The sequence below is a fragment of the Carcharodon carcharias genome, chromosome 9 (assembly GCF_017639515.1).
Source record: "Carcharodon carcharias isolate sCarCar2 chromosome 9, sCarCar2.pri, whole genome shotgun sequence".
NCBI lineage: Eukaryota > Metazoa > Chordata > Chondrichthyes > Lamniformes > Lamnidae > Carcharodon > Carcharodon carcharias.
Genome location: NC_054475.1, coordinates 172924775 through 172946510, shown reverse-complemented (window position 1 = coordinate 172946510; position 21736 = coordinate 172924775).

Here is a 21736-nt window from a genome sequence, read left to right as displayed (position 1 = left end):
TCCACGGGAGCCACCTTTGGGAGGCCAGGCGCAGGCACAAGGGGCGCAGGGCCAAGAGGTTGTCCAAGGTGGGAGGGGCCGCAGAAGACGCCATTATCCTGCTGCCAGGGTATACCGGCGGCGAAGCAGCTACCTCAATATGACTGAGGTGCAGTGCCGAAGGAGGCTCCGTCTGTCAAGGGAGACAGTCAACTATATCTGTCAGATGATTGGGCCTGATACCTCCCTTAACTGTGTGGGTGGATACCCCATGCCAGTGACTCTGAAGCTCACAATTGCCCTCAACTTCTATGCCTCTGGCTCCTTCCAGGGCTCGGTGGGTGATCTTTGCAGTGTCTCCCAATTAGCTGTCCACACTTGTGTCAAGCAGGTTCCAGACGCTCTGTTCAGGCGTGCATTGACCTTCATCCACTTCCGCTGGGACCAGGCAAGCCAGGCTGAGTGAGCCGGAGGCTTCACGGCCATTGCTGGCTTCCCTCGCATCCAGGGTGCTATAGACTGCACATATGTGGCCATCAAGACGCCAGCAGGTGAGCCCGGTGCCTTTGTCAACAGGAAGGGCTTCCACTCCATGAACGTGCAGATAGAGTGTGATCACAGGATGCAGATTCTACAAGTCTGTGCAAGGTACCCAAGCAGCTCCCACGACACCTACATCCTCAGACACTCCCAGGTGCCGGGGCTCTTCAGTACTCCAGCTCGGCTTGATGAGTGGCTGCTGAGTGACCATGGCTATCCCCACAGAAGGTGGCTTATGACACCTCTCAGCCATCCAAGAACAGAAGCTGAACAGCAGTACAATAGGAGCCACAGCTCCACAAGGGCTGTGGTGGAGACAGCCATCGGTCTTCTCAAGATGCGCTTCCAATGCCTGGACCACTCAGGGGGTGCACTCCAATACCCCCCCAGATCATGTCTCTGTGATAGTGGTAGCAGGCTGCGCTCTCCACAATCTTGTGCTGGAAACGGGGGATGCAGTGGACAATGAAGACCTTGACGCAGTGGATGCGGCTGCACACAATGACTCCAGCACTGATTCTGAGGATGAGGAAGCACAGGGCAATGATGAGGGGCTGAACGCTGACCCGGAACTACACCAAGGAGGCAGGAACACCTGGGAGACTTTAATCCAATGAACCTCCAGCTAGCTCCACACAAATGGATCCGGAGGACCAGCCTGGCGCATCCATACGCAGCACTTAAGTGCTACATCTGCCATTTCACCAGCTACAACTAAGGGCTTTGTACATAAACCTCAATGTCCACTCAAACACTCATGATATGTCTGTAAAACATACAAATGCAGCACAAAGGAGCCATCCTCAGCCATGGTAACACATGTGGATGTTATTTTGATCCATCATATGGTGCAACAGAATTAATTCCAAATATTGTTACAACGTCAAAAAATAAAAATTCCCTAATCTAGGGCCAACACAAAAACACCAGTGAGAAACCCGTGGTGTGCCTAAGGTGCCTTATGCTTACATTTACGGGTGCTAGTCTTGGTGCCGCCCTATCACTTGGAGTGGCTTCTGAGACAGCCTGCTAACTCTGTTGTCCTGTTGGCCTCGATGACCTTGGCGAACGTCCTCTGGCCCATGGAGCCTGTGCTGGTCCTGCTTGGGAGGGAGTGGCCAGTTCCACAGCTGGCATCTCCCCAGTCGTCACAGCCTCAACGGATGCAACGGTCACTGGCAGAGGGGCGAAGGAGCTGCTGCCCTCATCCGGAACGCCCTGAGAGGAGCCAGCTGAGACAACAGGCAGCTGCCCCCCCCGACGTGAGGTCGCTTCGGACCTCCCTGCTCACCGTAGATGGATAGGCACCGAGCTGGGACACTTGGTGCCCAGACCATCTCCTTCATTGCCAATGACCAGCTGTGGCCACTGGCGCTGAGGGTTTGCAAGTCCAAATGTATCCCCAGGAGAAGCTGGTTGTTCTGCTGGAAGCCCCTCTCCAGGAGAGTCACCAATCTCTCCATGGAGGAAGCCTGACGCTCCGACGTGAGGCTCATGGCATCACTCACGCTCCGCGTGGATTCCTCCACCACGGAGACGAAGCGAAGTACACTCTTATGCAACACTCCCAGATGCTCCTGCACACACCCAGCCACATTTCTTGCAGCTGCTGCATGGCGGACGATTCCAGAGGCACATCATCACGGCCCAACTCAGCATGTGCCTGGTCCCCTGCAGTCCACTGGCTGCTGGTGCCATCTGCACTCTCTGTCTCTGCCATCTCCTCCAGTGAAGTATCCTCTCCACTGTGCCACGGGACATTAGCCGTCGTAACAATTCCCACCAAGGTGCTAGTATCTGCGCTGCAGCCTGCCTCGCTGAAATGGTGTGACGGAGGTGACAGTTCAGGCCCCTCAGGTGTGAAAGGGGGCATCTGCAATTCCTCCTGGTGGCCATGCTCTGATGATGCTGAGATTAACAACAAGGACAGTGGATCAGTTAGCGTGCACACAATAACACACTTCATCCCTTTCCCCCAGGCTCATAATGTGCTTCCAGAACCTAAGGAGACAAACATTGGTGGGGTGGCAAATAGTCAGGAGGACGCCCAAACATTACAGGTAGATACAGATGGGCTGGTCAGATAGTCTAAGGAATACCAAATGAAATGTTATGTGAGTAAGTGTGAGGTGATGCACTTGGGCAGGACAAACAAAGTACGAGAATACACGAGGAGTGGTAGGACCCTGGAAAGTAAGGACGATTAGAGGGACCATGCTGAGCATGTCGACAGGCCCATTAAGGTAGTGGGACAGGTACATAAGGCGTTTAAGAAGGTAAAAGCCATACTTGCCTTTATTAACTGAGGAATAGAATGTAAGAACAGGGAGGTCATGTTGCAAGTGCAGAAAACGCAGTCCAGGCCACAGCTAGACTTCAGCGTTCAGTTGTGATCAGCGCTTCATGGGAGGAATGTGATTAGAGTAGAGAGTGTGCAGAGGTTCGTGACCAGGGTGCATGCTGGCCTGGAGAGTTGGAGTTATGAGGAAACATAGCATACACTGGTGAAATTTGCCGTGGAGCACAGGAGATTGAGGGGTGACATTATTGAGCTTCATAACATTATGGGGGGCATAAATAGGGTGGATAGAAATCAACTCTTCCCCTTGGCAGAGGGATGATGACTAACCTGGTGGCATTTATTTAAGGTAAGGGGCATGAGATTGACAGGTGAGGTGATGTGGAACTTTTGGACAGAGTAATATGGGATGCACTGGCTAATAGAGTGGTGGACGCAGAAACCCTCCTAAGATGTAGTAAGTATTTGGATGTGCAGTTGCAATGCCATGGCATACAAGGCCATGGGGATAGTGGTCAGAAATGGGATAAGGCGACTTTGGAAAGTGCTGGACACGCGCATCTCCAAAGGGCCGAGGGGCCTCTGTCTATGACCCACACGTCTGACTCTATCAGTCTGTGAATGAGCAATGTTGCTGCATTAACGATTCCAACAATCATCAGTGCTTTGGGTGGTGGGAATATAGAGCGGATGTGACTATTGGCCTCAAATACCTGGCTGCTCCACCCCAGCCTCACCAACACCTGTGGACCTGGGTACATGACGCGTTTCTAGCTCCAGGGCCTCCTGTTCAAAATGGGTCAAGATGACGAGCTGGGCCTGGCCACCTCCAGTGCGCAAACATTCATATGCATTATGCGCATTTTTCTCCTGTAAAACAGAGAAGACCATTTATTGGGGCTAATCACTCATGTACTCTGTATGCGCATGCCGCACCCCAACCACAGTGGCCCATCTGAGGCCTCCAGTGCCTCCTGTCCATGCTACTGGTGATCGGTCACCAAAAGATAGTACGGCTGCTCCCAATTCCACGCACCCCCCCCACAACGGCCACCTTGGACGCATTCTGTGTCCATCACTTTCAGAAACACACGGTCTTAGCTCCCATGGCAAGGAGGCACAACTAGGTGCAGCGCCGATGGCACCAGATGGCTCTTGGCCACAAGACCTTGAGGCTCCCCTTCCACCATTTCAACACCGTGAATAGGACATGTGCTGGAGTCATGAGTATGCGCCTAGCTGCATCTCCTGCAGGTTGCTCCCAGGCTAGTCATGTGCGACTAAGACCAACACATGGTGTGGGGGAGAACTCATCTCCTCATGAACCACTAAGGCTGATGTAAGCATGGGCACTATCTGTTTGACCACCCAGTGTGCGACAAATGCCCAACAAGAGTCAATGCCGTTACGACAGTAAGACCTTGAGGGGGAGGGATGCCCTCAAAGGCTAAGTCGAACTGCTAGGTTAAATGCCCAAGGCCAACGTGGTACTCACCCTTCCAGAGTGCAACAAATCGTTGAACCACCAACAGCACTGGATCCAGGTGCGCCACACCACGTCTCGGGAGCTCACCACTCCGCCACCTCCTCCCAGGCACACTTCGTCATGTAGGGGGCCCTCCTTCTCCAATCCTGGGGAAACAGCACCTCCCACCGTGCTGCTACCTCCTCCAGGAGGGCAGCAAGGCAGTCATCAGAAAAACGAGGGACACATTGGCCCCCCGCTGGTCTACCCTGCAGCATGCCCTCCTCCTCCGGCCTTCCCTCTACATTGGCCTGCTGTGCAGACCGCCTTTGGTGCCACCTGTAGCTGGCCATTGTGAACAGCCTAAAGGAGGCTGCCTGGCCTTTTTATATACAGACTGCCGGGTCGCCATTGGACCCGGCAGTCTGTACATGCCCGCCACAAAGTTAAAACTCCCCTCTCCATGGGAATTGGAAATATGCTGGTTGGGCTTTAATTGGCCCACCTGCGTAAAATGGCAGCACGGCCCACGTTAGCATCAGCTCCTCCCACCCGCCTAATGGAAAATGTAGGCCTACTTTTCTATACTTCCTGCCAAAGTGGATAACCCCACATTTTTCCATATTATACTCCATCTGCCAATGTTTTTTCCCACTTGTCTATATGCCTTTGCAAACACTTTGTTTCCTCCTCACAACTTGCTTTCCTACCTATCTTTGTATTGTTACTTAATTTGGCTATAATAGTCATTCCCTTCATCCAAGTCATTAATATAAATTGTAAATAATAGAGGCCCCAGCACTGATCCCTGTCGCACTCCTCTAGTTAGAGATTGCCAACCTGAAAATAATGCATTTACCCCAACTCTCTGTTTCCTGTTAGTTAGCCAATCCTCTCTCCATGCTATTATACAACCCCAACACCAGGAGCTCTTATTTTGTGTATTAACCTTTTTATGTGGCACATTATTGAATGCTTTTTGAAAATCCAAATACACCGCATCCAACCTGCTTGGTACGTCCTCAAAGATCTCTAATAAATTTGTCAAACATGATTTCCATTTCTAGAAACCACGATGCCTCCAGCTGATCGTATTATGATTTTCTGTATGTCCTGCTACTACCTCCTTGTATATTCCAGCATTTTCCCAGTGACAGTGGTTAGGCCACCTGGCCTATGGTTTCCTGTTTTTGGTTTCCTTCCTTTCTCAAACAGAGGTGTTGCATTCATGGTTTTCCAAACTACTGGGATCTTTCCAGAATCTAGAGAATTTTAGAAGATTACAACCAATGCATCCACTATCTCTGCAGCCATCTTTTTTAAGACCCTAGGATGCAAGTCATCAGGTCCAGGGGAATTTTGTCCCATTAGTTTTCCTAATGCTTTATTTCTAGTGATTGTGATTGCTTTAAATTCCTCCCTCATTTTTGCCTCTTAATTTTCTTCTATTCTTAGGATTTTTTTTTTGCCTTCTACTCTGAAGGCAAATACAAAATACTTGTTCAAAGCCTCTGCCATTTTTTTATTTCCCACTATTAATCTCACCTTCTCACCCTCAAAGGGACCAATGCACATTTTAGCTACTCTTTTCCATTTCATGCTTGTAGAAGCTCTTACTATCTGTTTTTATATTTCTAGCTGGTTTTCTCTTATACTCTAATTTCTCCCTCTTTATTATCTTTCGGTCATCCTTTGCTATTTTCTGAAGTTTTTAATCTTCTGGCCTACCATTAATCCTCACAGCATTGCACCCCTTTTCTTTCAATTTTTAAAATTCATTTACTGGATTTGAGCATCGCTAGCTGGGCCAACATTTATTGTCTATTATTAAATGCCTTAGAGAAGGTTGTGGTGAGCTGCCTTCTTGAACTGTTGTAGTTCATGTGGTGTAGGTACACCCACAGTGATGTTAGGGAGAGAGTTCTAGGATTATGACCCAGCGACAGTGAAGGAACAGCAATATATTTCCAAGTCAGAATGGTGAGTGACTTGGAGGGGAACTTCCAGGTGGTGGCATTACCATGTGTTTGCTGCCCTTGTCCTTCTAGATGGTAGTGGTCATGGGTTTGGAAGGTGCTATCTAAGGAGCCTTGGTGAATTTCTGCAGTGCATCTTGTCGATGGTACACACTGTTGCTACTGTGCATTGGTGGTGGAGGGAGTGAATGTTTGTGGATGTAGTGCCAATCAAGTGAGCTGCTTTGTCCTGGATGGTGTCAAGCTTCTTGAGTGCTTTTGGAGCTGCACTCATCCAGGCAAGTGGGGAGTATTCCATCACACTCCTGTCTTGTGCCTTGTAGATGGTGGACCGGCTTTGGGGAACCAGGAGGCAAGTTACTCATCGCAGGATTCCTAGCCTCTGACCTGCTCTTGTAGCCACAGTATTTACATGGCTGGTCAAGTTCAGTTTCTGGTCAATGATAACCACCAGGATGTTGATAGTGGGGATTCAATGATGGTAATGCCATTGAATTTCAAGGGGCGATGGTTAGATTCTCTCTTGTTGGAGATGTCATTGGCTGGCACTCATGTGGTGTGAATGTTACTTGCCACTTGTCAGCCCAAGCCTGGATATTGTCTAGGTCTTGCTGCATTTGGACATGGACTGCTTCAGTATCTGAGGAGTCGCGAATGATGCTGAACATTGTGCAATCATCAGCGAACATCCCCACTTCTGACCTTATAATGGAAGGAAGGTCATTGAAGAAGCAGCTGAAGATTGTTGGGCCGAGGACACTACCCTGAGGAACTCTTGCAGTGATGTCCTCGAACAGAGATGACCGACCTCCAACAACCACAACCATCTTCCTTTGTGCTAGATATGACTCCAACCAATGCAAAGTTTTCCCCCTGATCCCCACTGACATCAGTTTTGCTTGGGCTCCTTGATGCCACATTTGGTCAAATGCTGCTTTGATGTCAAGGGCAGTCACTCTCACCTCACCTCTGGAGTTCAGCTCATTTGTCCGTGTTTGGACCAAGGCTGTAATGAGATCAGGAGCTGAGTGGCCCTGGCAGAACATAAACTGAGCATCAGTGAGCAGGTTATTGCTGAGTAAGTGCTGCTTGATAGCATTTTGACTCAGCTGGTGAGCTAAGGGTAAATAAAGGCGATGAGCTGAAGGCACAGATGGACACATGGCAGAATGATATCATCACTATAACGGAAACACGGCTTAAAGAGGGGCAAAAATACCATCTCAACATCCCTGGATATAGAATTTTCAGACAGGATAGGAAGGGGGATAAAAAAGATGGTTAAAGAATCAATTACAGTGCTGAGGAAGGATGATATGCTAAATGAAGCATCAAATGAGGCTATATGAGTTGAGCTCAGAAATAAAAAGGGGAAGCCACACTGCTAGGGGTGTACTATAGACCCCCAAATAGTGGAAGGGAGTTAGAAGAACAAACCTCTGAGTGCAAAAGCAAATATAATAGTTGGGGACTTCGACTACCCTAATATCATTTGGGATATGAACAGTGTGAAATGCACAAAGGCCACAAAATTCTTGAACTGCATTCAAGAGAACTTTTCAGCCAGCATGTAACAAGCCTAACGAGAAGGGCAATTCTAGATTTAAGTTGGAATCGTCCAGTCCCGTTGGTGGCAGGCGTCACGGCAGCATGAGTGGACTATGTGGCAAGAAGGCCAAAAATCGGTTCCATGCCGTAGTGAAACCAGTTTATAATCTTCCACTCCGCCCATCAATGGTGCTGCATTTCCTGCCGCCACACATCAGGAACCTAATTTCAATATTTTAGCATCTCATTATAAGCCCTGCTCACCTGGATCATCCCCCACATCAAATTTACTGCCCATGTCAGAACGGCATGCTTCAAGACTGCCTTCAAAAGGCATGTACCTGGTGAGCTGAGCTTCGCAGGGAACTCGAAGGTGGGTGCATACAAACTTGCGCAGCGCCTGTCAGCATTGCCCGTAGCACTTCAAGGAAGAGGCACCGCACATTCAGCGGAGTGCGGGGCAGTGCACAGGCAAGTCGCTTTTTCCTGGCTGGCTTTCAGCACGGTGCCAGGGCAAGGGCTCCAGTGTGAATGAAGCCAGTGGGCGTGGGGACATGGCAGCACAGTCTAAAAGAAATACACAATCACATGCCGGGGCAGTGGTGGCGGGGGTTGGTGGGGAGGGGCGGGTGAGGGAAGCAACCACGCACTTGGGAAAGCTTGTCGAAAGTGAGCATTCTTTCACAGCTGAGACCTGTTATGACCACAGCCAGTGTTAATTGCTGCACAAACCAAATCTCAGAGGGAAACTTGGCTTATGGGCCACAACATTTTTTTAGTATTCACAATAACGAGAGGACGGCATACTGATCTCAGCAGGAAGAGGTCCAGTAACACTTTCATGATTTTAAAAATTAAAAGTGTTATTCACAAAAAAAACTTAAATGCACAAGATTACAGTTACACAATTAAGGTTAGTCGAACAAAACTTTCCCCCAAAACTCTACTTAGTCAAACCCACAAGTAACCACCTTCCAGGCTGCACTTCCTTATAGATGTTACATATGAAATCCAGTAATATTACACAAGGCAAACTGCTGTAGCTTCAATAAAGGTGTATCACATGACCCTTACGCTCTTCCACTCTGTAGTGGAATTCACTTCAGAATAAACCCGCTTGCTGCAGCCCAAAACTTTTCTGGCTTGACTGGATGGGTGATTCAAACTGCCTCCTCCTCCAGCCCAGTGCTCCAGCTATCTCAACAGCCTAAACAGCTCTAGCTATCTCCAGCCATCTCTAGATCAACAGCTTTCCAGCTCGTCAGCTATCCACGGTAATTCTAATATACATTTTTCCCTTTCATCTTCATTTTCATTTTCTCACACACCTCTTTGAAACTCAAAGATAAAAACAAAAAAACTGCGGATGCTGGAAATCCAAAACAAAAACAGAATTACCTGGAAAAACTCAGCAGGTCTGGCAGCATCGGCGGAGAAGAAAAGAGTTGACGTTTCGAGTCCTCATGACCCTTCGACAGAACTTGAGTTCGAGTCCAGGAAAGAGCTGAAATATAAGCTGGTTTAAGGTGTGTGTGTGGGGGGCGGAGAGATAGAGAGACAGAGAGGTGGAGGGGGTTGGTGTGGTTGTAGCGACAAACAAGCAGTGATAGAAGCAGAATATCAAAAGATGTCAACAACAATAGTACAATAGAACACATAGGTGTTAAAGATAAAGTTGGTGATATTATCTAAACGAATGTGCTAATTAAGAATGGATGGTAGGGCACTCAAGGTATAGCTCTAGTGGGTTTTTTTTTATTTTATATAATGGAAATAGGTGGGAAAAGGAAAATCTTTATAATTTATTGGGAAAAAAAAGAGAAGGGGGAAACAGAAAGGGGGTGGGGATGGGGGAGGGGACTCACGACCTAAAGTTGTTGAATTCAATATTCAGTCCGGAAGGCTGTAAAGTCCCTAGTCGGAAGATGAGGTGTTGTTCCTCCAGTTTGCGTTGGGCTTCACTGGAACAATGCAGCAAGCCAAGGACAGACATGTGGGCAAGAGAGCAGGGTGGAGTGTTAAAATGGCAAGCGACAGGGAGGTTTGGGTCATTCTTGCGGACAGACCGCAGGTGTTCTGCAAAGCGGTCGCCCAGTTTACGTTTGGTCTCTCCAATGTAGAGGAGACCACATTGGGAGCAACGAATGCAGTAGACTAAGTTGGGGGAAATGCAAGTGAAATGCTGCTTCACTTGAAAGGAGTGTTTGGGTCCTTGGACGGTGAGGAGAGAGGAAGTGAAGGGGCAGGTGTTGCATCTTTTGCGTGGGCAAGGGGTTGTGCCATAGGAGGGGGTTGAGGAGTAGGGGGTGATGGAGGAGTGGACCAGGGTGTCCCGGAGGGAGCGATCCCTACGGAATGCCGATAAGGGGGGTGAAGGGAAGATGTGTTTGGTAGTGGCATCATGCTGGAGTTGGCGGAAATGGCGGAGGATGATCCTTTGAATGCGGAGGCTGGTGGGGTGATAAGTGAGGACAAGGGGGACCCTATCATGTTTCTGGGAGGGAGGAGAAGGAGTGAGGGCGGATGCGCGGGAGATGGGCCGGACACGGTTGAGGGCCCTGTCAACGACCGTGGGTGGAAAACCTCGGTTAAGGAAGAAGGAGGACATGTCAGAGGAACTGTTTTTGAATGTAGCATCATCGGAACAGATGCGACGGAGGCGAAGGAACTGAGAGAATGGGATGGAGTCCTTACAGGAAGTGGGGTGTGAGGAGCTGTAGTCGAGATAGCTGTGGGTGTCGGTGGGTTTGTAATGGATATTGGTGGACAGTCTATCACCAGAGATTGAGACAGAGAGGTCAAGGAAGGGAAGGGAAGTGTCAGAGATGGACCACGTGAAAATGATGGAGGGGTGGAGATTGGAAGCAAAATTAATAAATTTTTCCAAGTCCTGACGAGAGCATGAAGCAGCACCGAAATAATCATCGATGTACCGGAGAAAGAGTTGTGGAAGGGGGCCGGAGTAGGACTGCAACAAGGAATGTTCCACATACCCCATAAAGAGACAGGCATAGCTGGGGCCCATGCGGGTACCCATAGCCACACCTTTTATTTGGAGGAAGTGAGAGGAGTTGAAGGAGAAATTGTTCAGCGTGAGAACAAGTTCAGCCAGACGGAGGAGAGTAGTGGTGGATGGGGATTGTTCGGGCCTCTGTTCGAGGAAGAAGCTAAGGGCCCTCAGACCATCCTGGTGGGGGATGGAGGTGTAGAGGGATTGGACGTCCATGGTGAAGAGGAAGCGGTAGGGGCCAGGGAACTGGAAATTGTTGATGTGACGTAAGGTGTCAGAGGAATCACGGATGTAGGTGGGAAGGGACTGGACAAGGGGAGAGAGAAGGGAGTCAAGATAACGAGAAATGAGTTCTGTGGGGCAGGAGCAAGCTGAGACGATCGGTCTACCGGGGCAGTTCTGTTTGTGGATTTTGGGTAGGAGATAGAAGCGGGCCGTCCGAGGTTGGGCAACTATCAGGTTGGAAGCTGTGGGAGGGAGATCCCCAGAGGAGATGAGGTCAGTGACAGTCCTGGAAACAATGGCTTGATGTTCAGTGGTGGGGTCATGGTCCAGGGAGAGGTAGGAGGAAGTGTCTGCGAGTTGACGCTCAGCCTCCGCGTGGTAGAGGTCAGTGCGCCAGACAACAACAGCACCACCCTTGTCAGCGGGTTTGATGACAATGTCAGGGTTGGACCTGAGAGAATGGAGTGCAGTAAGTTCAGAGAGAGACAGGTTAGAATGGGTGAGAGGAGCAGAGAAATTGAGACGACTAATGTCGCGCCGACAGTTCTCAATGAAAAGATCGAGAGAAGGTAAGAATCCAGAGGGAGGGGTCCAGGTGGAGGGAGAATATTGAAGATGGGTAAAAGGATCCGTTGAACTGGGAGAGGACTCCTGCCCAAAGAAGTGAGCCCGGAGACGAAGACGGCGGAAGAAGAGTTCAGTATCATGCCGAGCCCGAAATTCATTGAGGTGAGGGCGTAAGGGTATGAAACTAAGTCCTTTGCTGAGCACTGAACGTTCAGCATCGGAGAGGGGAAGGTCAGGGGGTATAGTGAATACACGGCTGGGGTTGGGATTGGAAGATGGGGTGGGGACGGAGGGACAGGCAGGGGTGGAGGGTCCTAGATGGGTGTTGGTGTCGATGAGTTGTTGGAGCTTGCGTTCCTTAGCACTTGAGAGAAAGAGAAAAAGTTTCTTGTTGAGGCGTCGGATGAGCCGAAGGATAAAATGAAACTGGGGGCACGCGCAGCTTTGAAAAAGGGTACGGCGGTGCTGCTGGAGGGAGAGGTCGAGTGTGTTCATATGGCGGCGCATGGCACTGAGAGTGGATTTCAGAATGTGACGGGAACAGCAGTCCGAGAAACGTTTTATGTCCCGGAGATACCTGTAATCCTGGGTGGGTTCGAAACATGAGGGGTGGAATTTCAGTTGAAATCCATGTGGGGTAAGTCGGAGACGGAGACAGTCACTGAGAAAGGAGATATGGCTGTGAAAGCGGGTTTTAGTAAACACCTTGTCAAACACTAGGAGAGAAATGGAAAGCAATGAAGGTGAACAAGGCAACAGAGAAATCCGGAAATCTTGTCGCAGAGAGGAACAGAACTTCTTCAAGGAGGTAGGCATTTCTTGAAGAGCAGTGGCAGTCAATTAAACACAGAGATAAAAACAAAAAAACTGCGGATGCTGGAAATCCAAAACAAAAACAGAATTACCTGGAAAAACTCAGCAGGTCTGGCAGCATCGGCGGAGAAGAAAAGAGTTGACGTTTCGAGTCCTCATGACCCTTCGACAGAACTTGAGTTCGAGTCCAGGAAAGAGCTGAAATATAAGCTGGTTTAAGGTGTGTGTGTGGGGGGCGGAGAGATAGAGAGACAGAGAGGTGGAGGGGGTTGGTGTGGTTGTAGCGACAAACAAGCAGTGATAGAAGCAGAATATCAAAAGATGTCAACAACAATAGTACAATAGAACACATAGGTGTTAAAGATAAAGTTGGTGATATTATCTAAACGAATGTGCTAATTAAGAATGGATGGTAGGGCACTCAAGGTATAGCTCTAGTGGGTTTTTTTTTTTTTTTATTTTATATAATGGAAATAGGTGGGAAAAGGAAAATCTTTATAATTTATTGGGAAAAAAAAGAGAAGGGGGAAACAGAAAGGGGGTGGGGATGGGGGAGGGGACTCACGACCTAAAGTTGTTGAATTCAATATTCAGTCCGGAAGGCTGTAAAGTCCCTAGTCGGAAGATGAGGTGTTGTTCCTCCAGTTTGCGTTGGGCTTCACTGGAACAATGCAGCAAGCCAAGGACAGACATGTGGGCAAGAGAGCAGGGTGGAGTGTTAAAATGGCAAGCGACAGGGAGGTTTGGGTCATTCTTGCGGACAGACCGCAGGTGTTCTGCAAAGCGGTCGCCCAGTTTACGTTTGGTCTCTCCAATGTAGAGGAGACCACATTGGGAGCAACGAATGCAGTAGACTAAGTTGGGGGAAATGCAAGTGAAATGCTGCTTCACTTGAAAGGAGTGTTTGGGTCCTTGGACGGTGAGGAGAGAGGAAGTGAAGGGGCAGGTGTTGCATCTTTTGCGTGGGCAAGGGGTTGTGCCATAGGAGGGGGTTGAGGAGTAGGGGGTGATGGAGGAGTGGACCAGGGTGTCCCGGAGGGAGCGATCCCTACGGAATGCCGATAAGGGGGGTGAAGGGAAGATGTGTTTGGTAGTGGCATCATGCTGGAGTTGGCGGAAATGGCGGAGGATGATCCTTTGAATGCGGAGGCTGGTGGGGTGATAAGTGAGGACAAGGGGGACCCTATCATGTTTCTGGGAGGGAGGAGAAGGAGTGAGGGCGGATGCGCGGGAGATGGGCCGGACACGGTTGAGGGCCCTGTCAACGACCGTGGGTGGAAAACCTCGGTTAAGGAAGAAGGAGGACATGTCAGAGGAACTGTTTTTGAATGTAGCATCATCGGAACAGATGCGACGGAGGCGAAGGAACTGAGAGAATGGGATGGAGTCCTTACAGGAAGTGGGGTGTGAGGAGCTGTAGTCGAGATAGCTGTGGGTGTCGGTGGGTTTGTAATGGATATTGGTGGACAGTCTATCACCAGAGATTGAGACAGAGAGGTCAAGGAAGGGAAGGGAAGTGTCAGAGATGGACCACGTGAAAATGATGGAGGGGTGGAGATTGGAAGCAAAATTAATAAATTTTTCCAAGTCCTGACGAGAGCATGAAGCAGCACCGAAATAATCATCGATGTACCGGAGAAAGAGTTGTGGAAGGGGGCCGGAGTAGGACTGCAACAAGGAATGTTCCACATACCCCATAAAGAGACAGGCATAGCTGGGGCCCATGCGGGTACCCATAGCCACACCTTTTATTTGGAGGAAGTGAGAGGAGTTGAAGGAGAAATTGTTCAGCGTGAGAACAAGTTCAGCCAGACGGAGGAGAGTAGTGGTGGATGGGGATTGTTCGGGCCTCTGTTCGAGGAAGAAGCTAAGGGCCCTCAGACCATCCTGGTGGGGGATGGAGGTGTAGAGGGATTGGACGTCCATGGTGAAGAGGAAGCGGTAGGGGCCAGGGAACTGGAAATTGTTGATGTGACGTAAGGTGTCAGAGGAATCACGGATGTAGGTGGGAAGGGACTGGACAAGGGGAGAGAGAAGGGAGTCAAGATAACGAGAAATGAGTTCTGTGGGGCAGGAGCAAGCTGAGACGATCGGTCTACCGGGGCAGTTCTGTTTGTGGATTTTGGGTAGGAGATAGAAGCGGGCCGTCCGAGGTTGGGCAACTATCAGGTTGGAAGCTGTGGGAGGGAGATCCCCAGAGGAGATGAGGTCAGTGACAGTCCTGGAAACAATGGCTTGATGTTCAGTGGTGGGGTCATGGTCCAGGGAGAGGTAGGAGGAAGTGTCTGCGAGTTGACGCTCAGCCTCCGCGTGGTAGAGGTCAGTGCGCCAGACAACAACAGCACCACCCTTGTCAGCGGGTTTGATGACAATGTCAGGGTTGGACCTGAGAGAATGGAGTGCAGTAAGTTCAGAGAGAGACAGGTTAGAATGGGTGAGAGGAGCAGAGAAATTGAGACGACTAATGTCGCGCCGACAGTTCTCAATGAAAAGATCGAGAGAAGGTAAGAATCCAGAGGGAGGGGTCCAGGTGGAGGGAGAATATTGAAGATGGGTAAAAGGATCCGTTGAACTGGGAGAGGACTCCTGCCCAAAGAAGTGAGCCCGGAGACGAAGACGGCGGAAGAAGAGTTCAGTATCATGCCGAGCCCGAAATTCATTGAGGTGAGGGCGTAAGGGTATGAAACTAAGTCCTTTGCTGAGCACTGAACGTTCAGCATCGGAGAGGGGAAGGTCAGGGGGTATAGTGAATACACGGCTGGGGTTGGGATTGGAAGATGGGGTGGGGACGGAGGGACAGATGCTACATTCAAAAACAGTTCCTCTGACATGTCCTCCTTCTTCCTTAACCGAGGTTTTCCACCCACGGTCGTTGACAGGGCCCTCAACCGTGTCCGGCCCATCTCCCGCGCATCCGCCCTCACTCCTTCTCCTCCCTCCCAGAAACATGATAGGGTCCCCCTTGTCCTCACTTATCACCCCACCAGCCTCCGCATTCAAAGGATCATCCTCCGCCATTTCCGCCAACTCCAGCATGATGCCACTACCAAACACATCTTCCCTTCACCCCCCTTATCGGCATTCCGTAGGGATCGCTCCCTCCGGGACACCCTGGTCCACTCCTCCATCACCCCCTACTCCTCAACCCCCTCCTATGGCACAACCCCTTGCCCACGCAAAAGATGCAACACCTGCCCCTTCACTTCCTCTCTCCTCACCGTCCAAGGACCCAAACACTCCTTTCAAGTGAAGCAGCATTTCACTTGCATTTCCCCCAACTTAGTCTACTGCATTCGTTGCTCCCAATGTGGTCTCCTCTACATTGGAGAGACCAAACGTAAACTGGGCGACCGCTTTGCAGAACACCTGCGGTCTGTCCGCAAGAATGACCCAAACCTCCCTGTCGCTTGCCATTTTAACACTCCACCCTGCTCTCTTGCCCACATGTCTGTCCTTGGCTTGCTGCATTGTTCCAGTGAAGCCCAACGCAAACTGGAGGAACAACACCTCATCTTCCGACTAGGGACTTTACAGCCTTCCGGACTGAATATTGAATTCAACAACTTTAGGTCGTGAGTCCCCTCCCCCATCCCCACCCCCTTTCTGTTTCCCCCTTCTCTTTTTTTTCCCAATAAATTATAAAGATTTTCCTTTTCCCACCTATTTCCATTATATAAAATAAAAAAAAAAACCCACTAGAGCTATACCTTGAGTGCCCTACCATCCATTCTTAATTAGCACATTCGTTTAGATAATATCACCAACTTTATCTTTAACACCTATGTGTTCTATTGTACTATTGTTGTTGACATCTTTTGATATTCTGCTTCTATCACTGCTTGTTTGTCGCTACAACCACACCAACCCCCTCCACCTCTCTGTCTCTCTATCTCTCCGCCCCCCACACACACACCTTAAACCAGCTTATATTTCAGCTCTTTCCTGGACTCGAACTCAAGTTCTGTCGAAGGGTCATGAGGACTCGAAACGTCAACTCTTTTCTTCTCCGCCGATGCTGCCAGACCTGCTGAGTTTTTCCAGGTAATTCTGTTTTTGTTTTGGATTTCCAGCATCCGCAGTTTTTTTGTTTTTATCTCTGTGTTTAATTGACTGCCACTGCTCTTCAAGAAATGCCTACCTCCTTGAAGAAGTTCTGTTCCTCTCTGCGACAAGATTTCCGGATTTCTCTGTTGCCTTGTTCACCTTCATTGCTTTCCATTTCTCTCCTAGTGTTTGACAAGGTGTTTACTAAAACCCGCTTTCACAGCCATATCTCCTTTCTCAGTGACTGTCTCCGTCTCCGACTTACCCCACATGGATTTCAACTGAAATTCCACCCCTCATGTTTCGAACCCACCCAGGATTACAGGTATCTCCGGGACATAAAACGTTTCTCGGACTGCTGTTCCCGTCACATTCTGAAATCCACTCTCAGTGCCATGCGCCGCCATATGAACACACTCGACCTCTCCCTCCAGCAGCACCGCCGTACCCTTTTTCAAAGCTGCGCGTGCCCCCAGTTTCATTTTATCCTTCGGCTCATCCGACGCCTCAACAAGAAACTTTTTCTCTTTCTCTCAAGTGCTAAGGAACGCAAGCTCCAACAACTCATCGACACCAACACCCATCTAGGACCCTCCACCCCTGCCTGTCCCTCCGTCCCCACCCCATCTTCCAATCCCAACCCCAGCCGTGTATTCACTATACCCCCTGACCTTCCCCTCTCCGATGCTGAACGTTCAGTGCTCAGCAAAGGACTTAGTTTCATACCCTTACGCCCTCACCTCAATGAATTTCGGGCTCGGCATGATACTGAACTCTTCTTCCGCCGTCTTCGTCTCCGGGCTCACTTCTTTGGGCAGGAGTCCTCTCCCAGTTCAACGGATCCTTTTACCCATCTTCAATATTCTCCCTCCACCTGGACCCCTCCCTCTGGATTCTTACCTTCTCTCGATCTTTTCATTGAGAACTGTCGGCGCGACATTAGTCGTCTCAATTTCTCTGCTCCTCTCACCCATTCTAACCTGTCTCTCTCTGAACTTACTGCACTCCATTCTCTCAGGTCCAACCCTGACATTGTCATCAAACCCGCTGACAAGGGTGGTGCTGTTGTTGTCTGGCGCACTGACCTCTACCACGCGGAGGCTGAGCGTCAACTCGCAGACACTTCCTCCTACCTCTCCCTGGACCATGACCCCACCACTGAACATCAAGCCATTGTTTCCAGGACTGTCACTGACCTCATCTCCTCTGGGGATCTCCCTCCCACAGCTTCCAACCTGATAGTTGCCCAACCTCGGACGGCCCGCTTCTATCTCCTACCCAAAATCCACAAACAGAACTGCCCCGGTAGACCGATCGTCTCAGCTTGCTCCTGCCCCACAGAACTCATTTCTCGTTATCTTGACTCCCTTCTCTCTCCCCTTGTCCAGTCCCTTCCCACCTACATCCGTGATTCCTCTGACACCTTACGTCACATCAACAATTTCCAGTTCCCTGGCCCCTACCGCTTCCTCTTCACCATGGACGTCCAATCCCTCTACACCTCCATCCCCCACCAGGATGGTCTGAGGGCCCTTAGCTTCTTCCTCGAACAGAGGCCCGAACAATCCCCATCCACCACTACTCTCCTCCGTCTGGCTGAACTTGTTCTCACGCTGAACAATTTCTCCTTCAACTCCTCTCACTTCCTCCAAATAAAAGGTGTGGCTATGGGTACCCGCATGGGCCCCAGCTATGCCTGTCTCTTTATGGGGTATGTGGAACATTCCTTGTTGCAGTCCTACTCCGGCCCCCTTCCACAACTCTTTCTCCGGTACATCGATGATTATTTCGGTGCTGCTTCATGCTCTCGTCAGGACTTGGAAAAATTTATTAATTTTGCTTCCAATCTCCACCCCTCCATCATTTTCACGTGGTCCATCTCTGACACTTCCCTTCCCTTCCTTGACCTCTCTGTCTCAATCTCTGGTGATAGACTGTCCACCAATATCCATTACAAACCCACCGACACCCACAGCTATCTCGACTACAGCTCCTCACACCCCACTTCCTGTAAGGACTCCATCCCATTCTCTCAGTTCCTTCGCCTCCGTCGCATCTGTTCCGATGATGCTACATTCAAAAACAGTTCCTCTGACATGTCCTCCTTCTTCCTTAACCGAGGTTTTCCACCCACGGTCGTTGACAGGGCCCTCAACCGTGTCCGGCCCATCTCCCGCGCATCCGCCCTCACTCCTTCTCCTCCCTCCCAGAAACATGATAGGGTCCCCCTTGTCCTCACTTATCACCCCACCAGCCTCCGCATTCAAAGGATCATCCTCCGCCATTTCCGCCAACTCCAGCATGATGCCACTACCAAACACATCTTCCCTTCACCCCCCTTATCGGCATTCCGTAGGGATCGCTCCCTCCGGGACACCCTGGTCCACTCCTCCATCACCCCCTACTCCTCAACCCCCTCCTATGGCACAACCCCTTGCCCACGCAAAAGATGCAACACCTGCCCCTTCACTTCCTCTCTCCTCACCGTCCAAGGACCCAAACACTCCTTTCAAGTGAAGCAGCATTTCACTTGCATTTCCCCCAACTTAGTCTACTGCATTCGTTGCTCCCAATGTGGTCTCCTCTACATTGGAGAGACCAAACGTAAACTGGGCGACCGCTTTGCAGAACACCTGCGGTCTGTCCGCAAGAATGACCCAAACCTCCCTGTCGCTTGCCATTTTAACACTCCACCCTGCTCTCTTGCCCACATGTCTGTCCTTGGCTTGCTGCATTGTTCCAGTGAAGCCCAACGCAAACTGGAGGAACAACACCTCATCTTCCGACTAGGGACTTTACAGCCTTCCGGACTGAATATTGAATTCAACAACTTTAGGTCGTGAGTCCCCTCCCCCATCCCCACCCCCTTTCTGTTTCCCCCTTCTCTTTTTTTTCCCAATAAATTATAAAGATTTTCCTTTTCCCACCTATTTCCATTATATAAAATAAAAAAAAAACCCACTAGAGCTATACCTTGAGTGCCCTACCATCCATTCTTAATTAGCACATTCGTTTAGATAATATCACCAACTTTATCTTTAACACCTATGTGTTCTATTGTACTATTGTTGTTGACATCTTTTGATATTCTGCTTCTATCACTGCTTGTTTGTCGCTACAACCACACCAACCCCCTCCACCTCTCTGTCTCTCTATCTCTCCGCCCCCCACACACACACCTTAAACCAGCTTATATTTCAGCTCTTTCCTGGACTCGAACTCAAGTTCTGTCGAAGGGTCATGAGGACTCGAAACGTCAACTCTTTTCTTCTCCGCCGATGCTGCCAGACCTGCTGAGTTTTTCCAGGTAATTCTGTTTTTCTTTGAAACTCAACCCTTTCTAATATAAGATCTTTCATGTTTCCATCTTGTCTTGGCTTTGGGATGGATAAAATATCATATTCCCGCTACTTGTTTACCTATGAACACTTGCAAGATGTAAACATGTTTCTTTTCACCTCTGACTCTTTTTGATATTCAAGTAAGCTCTCAACTTATCTAAAAATGCAAAAGTTAGATCTAACCTATTTACTTGTACCTCAACTTAACACCTCTATCCTTGTCATGTTTCCAAATCTCCAGGCAACCTGAATCCTATCAAACTCTTTCCCAGCTTAATGAAATCACACAGACACAGACACGCACACCCAGGTTTCTTGATAGAATCACACAATATTCCCCCAAAATATTAAATATTCTCATCGGCATTTCAGCTGTAGCTCCATTGACATGCTTAGACTTAGGCCCCTGAAGCTTTTCTGCTCATTCGAGAAATGCAAAAGCATGAAAGTGTCGCCAAATGCTCCAAAACTTTTCACCCCTTGGGCAGAGACTGCAAATGAATGTGTGTTTTAGGGGGCTGCAGAACAATTGGTCAACTGGGCAAGTTACTCAATCCCCTTGTGAAAGATGGCCATGGCGCAGTTACTGGTGGAGATGCTTACTGCCCCTTTGTATGACCCAGCAGTTGGTAAAGCTGAGTTATTTCAAAATCCCAGAAGGAAACTTTAAACAACTGTCATGACCAAATTTTTAAGTGGTGTGTTTGGCATGCAGCTCTTAATTCAGGAATCAGACCACCAGTTCTTATGAACTACATGAGACATTTACTAAATTACCCAAGTTAGATATATACACATGGCTACAAATTACTACTATCATAACTTTTAACAAATTCCCAAATTAATCTCCATTAAGGCAGCAGCAATCCATAGACTTTAAGCAGACACCAGGCAAAGCATTTTCACCTTACAAATTCAAAATGAGGTTCATTTCACTTCGGTTCCTTTGCAGACACAGCAGTAGGCTTACAGGCTTTGATCTTACATTGTCTCTGCTCTCCAAACACAAAACTGCTATCTGTTATACCCAGCATTTCTCATTGAATATAAATTCTCATTGTATCACCAGCCCCTTTGAACTTCACCTCTTCTAACAATAAAACTCCTTTCATAGTAACAATTTTATTAGTAATATAAATATTGTTTAGTCTCTGCTAGCTGGGTGCCAGATTTCACTCCTCTACTTGAATGCTCTATTCAACAAAACACAAATGCACTCTAACACTCTTACATCTCAAAACTAATACACATCAAAGCACCCAGACTAGCTGGCTTTAATCCAAATAACACACAACCACAGACTATAGAACCCTCCTATTTAAAAAAATAATTTCAATAATGTTATATACATTAATAGCTTCATGACACCCTTGCAATATCTTTAGTAAGGTTTGGACCAGTATCCATCATGATTCAAGCTAACAGCGCAGCCTTGCAGTGCCAGTTAGGAGAATGCTTGCGCTTGAGCTCAGAGTACAGCATGGAGTCCAATAGCAGAAGCTTCGAAGCTGCCGTCAATCGGTCAAGTGGAGTGGGCCAGAGGTGGATGGGTCTTTGGCCAGCCATGAAGCGCTCTAAACACTGACCATCCAAGTGAAGGCCAGCACTCTCCAGCATGTGTGGAGGGACTTTGATACGCAGCCGGAGATGGAGACTTAACCAAGAGAGATCCTTAGGACACATGTGCTAACACATGCATCTCTTTCTTTGATTGAGTTGCCCCACACCCCTCTCGCTTTGACACTGTTGGAGGCCAACTATGGCATCAGCGATGGAGTTCAGCTTGCGCAGTACAGAACTGATGTGCTGGACTAAGGGTGCGATGGAGGTCATGATCCTGCCAATGTTGACCTCAGTGCTTTGGCATGCCGGTGCATCACCTCGGGCTGAAGGCAGATAGACTCCTCCATCATCCCTTGCAATCTGAGG